The following is a 9,211-nucleotide window of genomic DNA, read 5'->3' as shown; positions in this document are numbered from 1 at the left end:
ATACGTACACTTGCGTGTGCTAAATATCGCAACAAGTTTTTCTTTCTAATTTAAGTACTAACTCTGTTGTCTCAAGATCTTATTCTGCTTTCAGGTTCAATAGTTTATGAGAAGTCAAGGTCCAATTGCCAGATTACCTGTTGACCCTGAGATAGAAAAGACCTGTAGAAGAAACAGAAGGAGGAGAAAATTGGAAAGAGCGGCACTAGAGATTGAACAAGAAGAAGTCATGGTTGACAACGCCAATAATGGTAACAATGGACACAACGGAGGAGGTGTAGAAGACCAGGCTAATGGACATAACAATAATGATCGTAGCCTGAGGGACTACTTACTTCCTAACTTAATAGGGGCCCGATCCTGCATAAGGCCACCTGTTGTTGACGCAAATAATTTTGAAATCAAGCCAGCCATACTACAGATGGTCCAATCTTCAGTCCAGTTTGGGGGACTGCCATCAGAAGACCCAAACATGCACCTCGCTAACTTCGAAGAATTGTGCCAGACATTCAAGATGAACGGAGTTAGCGACGACGCCATCAGACTAAGGTTGTTCCCATTCTCACTAAGGGAACGAGCCAAAAGTTGGTTTATTTCTTTACCAACTCATTCTATCAACACTTGGGAGGAATTGGCCCTGAAATTCCTATCCAAGTTCTTTCCTCCTGCAAAGATTGCCAAGCTGAGAGCTGATATCAATAACTTCACCCAACAGGACAGTGAATCTCTTTATGAAGCATGGGAGAGGTTCAAGGACTTACTGAGAAAGTGCCCTAATCATGGCCATAGATGCCGCTGCTGGTGGAGTTTTCATGAGGAAAAGTGCTAATGAGGCCTTTGAATTACTTGAAGAGATGGCCTTTGAATTGCAGGTATGTATGAAGTGGATGTTATTACCAAGATGACAGCTCAGGTAGAGGCCCTAACAAAACTGATAACTGTTCAAGTAAAACAAGCTCAGGTGGTTTGTGAGCTATGTGGAGGTCCTCACCCCTATGAGGAATGTCCGGTGGATGTGAATAGTTTACCAATGGATCAAGCAAAAGCCATTGGAAACTATGCCCAAAATAATAATTATGGGCGCAACCAGCAGGCGTTCTACCAGCAGAGAAATCAGCCCCAACAAAACCAACAACAGCTGCAACAACAAAGTCCTAGTGGAGGATCCAATATCCAAGCTGATTTATTGCTCCAATTCATGATGGAGACTAGATCCTCTATTAAAACTCTAGAAACTCAGATGGAACAATTGGCTACTCAAGTGGCAAAACAAGCTCAAGAAAATTCACCTAGCACTAGTGAGGTAAAAGGACAAGAGCAATGTAAAGCAATCTCCTTGAGGAGTGGAAAGAGTTATGATGGCCCGAGCCAAGCTAAGCCAGAGAATGAAGAAGATGAACATCCAGCACCAACAACAACAAAGAAGAAGACTACTGACAGTCTTCAACAAAAAGAAACTCCACCACCCATCAGCATTGACCATCACATCAAAATTCCTTATCCTCAAAGACTTCAGAAGAATAAGATAGATAAGCAGTTTTCAAAATTCCTTGAAATATTCAAGAAACTGCATATCAACATCCCATTCATAGAGGATTTGGAACAGATGCCAACTTATCTGAAGTTCATGAAAGATATCCTATCTAAGAAAAGAAAGTTGGAAGAATTTGAGATGGTGGCACTTACTGAAGAGTGCAGTGCGGTCCTGCAAAAGAAACTACCACCCAAGCTAAAAGATCCGGGTAGTTTCAACATTCCATGCTCAATAGGGGGTTCTATACAAACAAAAGCTGTATGTGATCTGGGAGCCAGTATCAACTTAATGCCCCTATCAATGTTCAAAAGATTAAAATTAGGGGAAGCCAAACCCACAACAGTTACTTTACAAATGGCAGATCGGTCTTTGACTCATCCTCGGGGTATAATTGAAGATGTCTTGGTAAAGGTTGGTAAGTTCATCTTCCCTGCTGATTTCTTAATACTTGACATGGAAGAAGATGAGAATATTCCTATCATCTTGGGAAGACCATTCCTAGCAACGGGAAGAGCATTAATTGATGTACAGAAGGGGGAGTTAAAGTTGCGTGTTCAAAAAGAAGAAGAGACTTTCAAAGTATTTGCTGCAACTGAAATTCCTACTTGTTGTCGACTGGAAGTTGTAAAGGATGGTCGAGAAGTCACTACCAACAAGACGAAAGGGAAGTCTAAAGAACGATTTCGAACTGTTCGACGACGTATGAAAAGACTGTTGTGTGGGAAATATGAAGGTGACTCTCAATCTAAGGAAAGCTTTAAAATTTGCAACATTGGAGGTCAGTTTTCTTCGTTTGGCACAAAGGCCCTCATGGATGCGAGAGGTGGATTCTACCCGCCACCACCTCCACCGCCATACTGATGTGGCGCTCAGGTAAGTTTCCTTTCCTTTTTCTTTAATGTCACATTGGGGACAATGTGTCACTTTAGTTTGGGGGGGTGACTTCAATTTTTTTTTCTTAGAGTTTTATGTCTTTTAATTTTAGTTTTTAGTTTTTACTATTTTGAGTCAATTTTCTTAATGTGAGCCAATTTAAAAGTAGGTAGATAGCATGATTTGAAAAGTTCACTTATTTTTGAAAAATCCGTGTGCTTGGTGATATTACATTCTTGACTAATTTTAATTTTGAGCATGGAATCATATTAGGTAATTTGCTAGTAATTGAATTATTTTATGTATGCTGATTCTGAAATGTAGAAAGTTGTTAGAAAATTCTAGAACTTGCTTGCTTGCTGTTTGAGGCGAAATAATAGATTATGCATGACTAGGAAAGTGATTTAGGCATTCTTTTGGATCGATTGTGCCTTTCAAGGTATCCTTGTAATTTTTATCCTAGTTACCCTTTTTGAGGCTTAACCTATTCTTTGTTCAACACATATGAGCCTAGAAAAGATAAACCCATAAATATCCAAAATATTCAACCCTAATTATACCGTAAGTAGATCGTTAGTTTGGGGGAATTTGGATGGGAAATTTGTTGTATGTTTGTGGAAAAGGTGTGAAAATTGAGAGAAAAAAATTTTAATTGGCAACAACTTGAAAAAAGCAGAAATGAAAAAATCTGACGACCAATGTCGAGAAAAAAAAGATAAAGATAAAGTTGTTGCAACCGTGTTGAAAATAATAATATCTCTCATGCAATTAGAAAAAGGGTATTGGGATTGTGTGAAAAATATTTTGGGTGACATGATTGGAGAAGCTTATGGTATAGTAAAGCCTAAATGAACATTTCAACTACCTTTACCCTAAGCCTAACAATACAAGCCTAGAAAGACCTTCTGATTCTTGGTTGTGCATTAATCTATATTAGTGGAGAATAGTAAGTATTACAAGCATATGGAATTTTGGGTTAGTGGATTGATGATTTTAATTGGCATGCATAAAGTGGTTTAATTGTTAGTTAATTGCATTCTATGGTTTCATGAGCTAAATGAAAATAAATGTCAAGGGTGTAATTGAACTGAAATTCTGAATTATATGCATAAGTGAATTTTTTTTCATAATCATGTTATTGAAGCTGCTTGAAAATTACTCATGTTTTGGAGATTGACTTGTTTAATGTTTATTTAGTGTTTTACTCGAGGACGAGTAAAAGCTTAGTTTGGGGGAATTTGTTAGGTTATTTTTAGTATTAGTTTTAGATTAATTTTAGTATATTTTTAATTAAGTTTTAATCGTGTTTGGAGCATTTTTACGCTTGTTATCTTTTAATTTTACAGATTTAAAATAGAAGAAGATTAGAAAAATATCAGAGAAAAAGATGGGAAAAAGATAAAAAATATCATGATATTTAAAATAGAGAAAATTGTGGAAGCCGAAACTTCAAGCCTGCATTCGACGGTTTTGTGATTAGATTTTAGAAAAAGTCAAAACATGAAAGTTCTAGATCTCTCTTTTATCTTTCCAGAACATCTTGAATCGTCCAATTCCGAGTAATATTGAGAGAGTTATGGCCAAAATACTATCAGTCAACGCAGCAGAAAAAAAATATCTCGTTTGAGGTTTCCCAAAAATTTAAATCCGAATGGGAATTTAAATATTGCGTTTTTTTCCATATTTTTAGGCCTTCAATGCCTATATAAAGGGAAGAATAGAGTTTATTTCAGCAAGCAATCTCAGAGAGAAAAAAAGTGAGAGTTCAGATACAGAGTGGAGAGATCAACTGCAAAATTGGAGGCATACTTCTCAGGGTTTTCAGCATTCTTCTCTTCTTCTCTTCTCTATTTTCATCTTTTTTCTTAAAGTTAATATGTGTAATTGTGCTTCAATGAACATGAGTAACTAAACACTTTATTAAGGTTAGATGGATATTGTTTAACATTGTTTTATGGTTTTAATATGATTAATTTTTCCCCCTAATTTCTATGTATTCTATTTTATTTGTGCTTAATTACTTTTAATTGCCTGATCACCAATTATCTGTTTATGATTTTGATGCGAGATCTGAGAAGTGAGTGTCAAATATGCTATAGTAGAATAGAACTGAATTTCGATATAGGACGAGAGTACCTATATGGTTTAGATAGCTTATAGGGTTTCTGTGTTTAATGCCTGTTGCATGTTAAATTTATCACGAGAGTAGAAAGTTTGCATGTAGTTGAGGTTTATATATCTGAGAAGACTATAAATTACCTTAGTAAACCTGCTATTGCATAGGAATTAATATTAGGAAAATAATCATATTAAGCCATATTCAATAAAAACAATTGAAATCGACACCCTAATTTATTAACTATCAATTTTCTAGAATCGTTGCTTCCAACTATTTTTCTTATACTTCATTGTTTTTCCTATCTTTTATTTAATCAAATAGAAGTAAAAGTTTAATTTTAACGTACTTAACTCCACTCCCTGTGGGATCGACCTCACTCCTAGTGAGTCTACTACTTGAAACGATACGTACACTTGCGTGTGCTAAATATCGCAACAAGACTCTCCCCTACGGTGACTACTTAGAGATAAACTCATAAAACATGAAACAATGGTGGAAGCTCATAAAATAAGAATAACCTTGACTCTCGCCTACCGGGACAACGTTGGATTCTTATTTTGATCGAATAAAAGGTTGCTAGAATGGTTTCTATTTTAGATGAGCTGACAACTCTATTCAATAAATGATACTTTGACTCTCGCCTACCGGGACACTGTATCAGTTTGTTGAAAACCTTGGAAATTATTTAGGATTGTATGTTTTAGTATTTTCACTAGTCATTCCTACTTGTTATATGTTTATAATTTCTGAATTGTGTATGAATTTATATTGAACCATGTCATTTTCTGTTATTAAGTTGTAGTTTAATTTCGAATCTTCATTGTTGGTCTAACATGTTTGTTTTTCTAATGAGATAAATCCCTAATGGATTTTCACCATTAGACATACATAATAGTGTAAGATCTCGAAAGATAAATATTGTATATGCAACATCTAGCTGTTCATCAATTGATGACACCTTAGACAAGTATTTTTACAATATGAAACAAGAAGATTACATAAATAAGATTACTTTGTCTTTCGCTAATCGAAGCATTGTTGGATTCGTATTTATAAACGAAATTATCCTAATTCCTCTTAGCTTATTCATTTCGAATGAGCTCAATAATATATCATTGGATGAATGGTATATAAATCATTTCATGTCATTATATTTTCTCTTAAGAAATTAAATGACGCATATGATTATAATCCCGAAATTCTATTCCCAATTGATATAAATCCTCAATCTTAGAAATCTCCTACTTGTATGGGCAAATCTGACTTAGAGTTTGTATTAGTAGTGGTGGTCCAAGAAAGAATTACTCATTATATTTGGTTGAATTTAAGTCTTTGACTTTAATTTTAGAATCCAAACAGAAATTTTCTTATATTTCTAATTCCAGATACAATACAGTTACACTTTCTCAAGTGTTTAATATCCATCTTTTATTAATGGATTCAAACTATATGGAATATGAGTTAGGTATTCTGTGACCAGGATCCACTTGCACTATTCTAAGAACTCTTTGATGTAACTAAACCTATGTCATCAAAAGACACTACCACATTTTTTTAATCTATGGCATTTGTATCTTATTCATAGTGGATTTGACAAGATCAATCTCTGCAAAGAGTTAATATGCCTATATCCACTGAAAGTAGTTCATCTCATTCGCAGATGGATGTACATTCATGGGTGGATATGAGTTTTTCGTTGTATTCTTAAAACGATAACTCTAGATTCCTTTTAGCAAAGAAATTTGAAATGTTGAAAAATTTCATTAATTTCTAGCAATGGTTAAAACCATTAAGGTAAGTGGTTAAAGATCTTGCGAACTGATAGGGGTGGAGAAATAGTTAGTAGATATGCAGTTCAAAGATCATTAAATTGATTTTTGAATTATATCCAAACTTACCTCCCCAGAAATTTCGAGTTGCATGTTGATGATTAGTTACTAGTCGTTGCCTAATTCCTTCTATGGTAATACAATTTCAGAATGATGTAATGGTTGTATACTTAATGTAAATCATTACTAGATTCATGGATGACCTAATCAAAATCTTAAGAAAAGCTAGAACTATTAACCATGGTTTGTTAGCCATTCTAAGTGATTAGGGGTGGACCATCCCATAGTCAATAGATAAGAAAGTGTTTGTTCAAACAAATACTACTTTTCTAAGATAATGACTAAGTCTGAAAACAAGTAGCAAATAAAGGAGATATTTTTCTTGATTCCAAAAGTGTTCTATCATCTTATATGACATATGATGATCCCACTGCCTCTGTTGTCTTGTCACAACCGAAGAGATCAATACCATTTAGTTTTCTTAGACATAATTCACGGTACCTTGTCGTAGTGGGAGAGTTTCTAGGAACTCACCTTCTTATGACTTGGGAGACACTAGTGATTAAAATCCATTGTGAGTTTAAACAAGTAATGGATTGTCAAGATAAGAAACTAAGAAGAAAGCCAATAGAACTATGGTTTAATCCATTCACATGGAGTAACCTAAAGTTTTCTATTACAAGGATATAAAAGGAAATTTTCGTTTATAAGTCTATTCAATGGACATAACAAACTTCATGTTCCTAGTATTATAGGTTTGAGTTTATCTAAACCTATGGCTTGTGGTATACCTGGTAATTACTTACTCTAATGCAAGCAACTTACTTTAGTAAGATGCTGAAGCATTTTCTTTCTAATGGCAATCTATAGAAGCTTCACAACTTCTTAGACATAGATTTAATTTATCTAAGGAAAAGTCTCAACTATTCCAGAAAAGATAAAGCCATGAAAGAATTTCTTATATCAACAGTGAGAGGTCTTAGATATGCTTTTGTATGCCTTAGACCAGACACCTGCTGTTGAGTGGGAGTAATGAGTAGGTATCAGATTAATCCAGGAGAAGAACATTGGAAGACAATCAAGTAAATCTTAAGATAAAGAAGACGAACTATATGTCAGTCTATAAGGGTGTGTTTAAAACTCTTAGACTACACCATATCAGATTTCGAAATTTGCCTTTGTGCTAGTAAATCTTTCTGATAAGATGGTGGTTACTCTGGGGGTGGAATAGTGATTTTGGAGAAGTGTAAAAACCTATCTGAAGTCTCTAGGTCTACCAGATAGGGACTGAATGTTAAAGCTGCAGGAAAGGTACTTATTCAGTCTAAGGAAAGTTCTATACATCTTTGGCACCATTCCAAATTGCCTTAAACTACTAGTGTTAATTTCCTGATTAACCAAGAGTAGTTGCCAAAGGTATAAGAATCCAGTATCCCAAGAGAGTAGACATATAGAGAGGAATTTCACATTATCAATGATTTTGTGATTAAAGGAAGAGTAATAGTGGAGAAAAGGTTGTATTTAATTCAACCTTTCAGATCCTATTACAAGGAGTTTACTACTACTACACTTGATTTGTATATCAAGGTGTTGAGATTATTTGAAACGCACTTTTTGTTTTATATTAATGCAAGTGGGAGTTTGTTGGGTTTTATGCCCTAAATAAAACTCATTTCAATATAATCAGATTTACTTATTAATATAGATCAGAAATAACATTTAATGTTGCATGGTTCACATGATTTATTTCATGATTATATGTACATAATGTATGAATTCATCTGAAACCCTTTTCACATACTTGATCATGTTTATTGTGCCGTCAACACATTGGAAAGTAAACATGACTATGTGAATAAAGTTTCCTAGATTTATCAGACACAGGGTTTTACTGATATGATAATCTACAACAAGAGTTTACTTGCATTTGGAGAAGTGCTATGTTCTTTCCAGAGCATTGGTTAAAGTAAAGCTCAGGTTGGATGCATGGAGTATGCATCGGAAGGGACCGATATTGAACTTTGACTTAGATTTATTAAACTTACTGTAATATCTATTCAAGTCAATATCGCCTAGTTGATCCTAGATCAAATGATCTTAATCCTAATATGATTAGGCTCAATCTCGAGAGGCTATTCGTGTTCTTTGATTTGTTAGTTAAGCCAACTTTTAGGTCAGGGTGATACGTACATTTTGGGAACACGGTAGTGCAATTGAGTGGGAGCGCTAGCATAAACATGGAATCTATAGCTTCTATCTGGCGAATAGTAAGCAAAGGATGATCTCCTTCGAGCTTGACCAAACGAACATGTTAATTCCATTTTTGGCATATTTAATTGACAAAAATATTTTATTATTTAATGTATATTTCGGCTGGCATTTATTGATATGGTTTCCCTATTTGTGTAAATCTAAACTTGGAAGGAAAGTTGACTAGCTTTCCTATTTATGGAAATTGAGGTAAAAATGGTAAGTTTTGATTACACATTGATTCTTTGCTAACCAGCTGTTATTCTGATCTTGTGTTGAGTTTCCCATTTTCTAAGATCAGGTTTCTTGAAGAGAAAACCGGAGCTAGACTTTCCTTTTCTATAAAAGGAAAGTTGTAGTTACTGCCCACGATTCTGTAGGTACAGAAACGGAAATTCCTGGACTGATTGAAGAATTATTTTAGGGAAGTTTCTAGTGGGTTGAGGTCTTGTTCAGAACGAATGTAAGCTGTCTATGAGATGTATATTCATTATAAATACATCTTATAGCTGCTAGGTTTTGTATCTCTTTCACACACTTAGAATTATATTCATATCTTAAGGAAAGAGTGTCTTTGTTATGTTAACTCTTTTATTCACTTTCATA

The 9,211-nt window shown here is 34.5% G+C and overlaps 1 non-coding gene across 1 annotated transcript; it reads right to left on the bottom strand.

Moving 5' to 3' along the window:
- Positions 1 to 679: 679 nt before the first annotated feature.
- On the bottom strand, positions 680 to 786 carry LOC115711724 (small nucleolar RNA R71). The gene has a single exon (XR_004010603.2). It is a non-coding gene; the product is annotated as a small nucleolar RNA R71 (small nucleolar RNA).
- Positions 787 to 9,211: the final 8,425 nt, after the last annotated feature.

This window comes from Cannabis sativa, chromosome 8 (assembly GCF_029168945.1).
Source record: "Cannabis sativa cultivar Pink pepper isolate KNU-18-1 chromosome 8, ASM2916894v1, whole genome shotgun sequence".
Taxonomy (NCBI): Eukaryota; Viridiplantae; Streptophyta; class Magnoliopsida; order Rosales; family Cannabaceae; genus Cannabis; species Cannabis sativa.
This window is presented reverse-complemented; position numbering and strand designations above follow the sequence as displayed.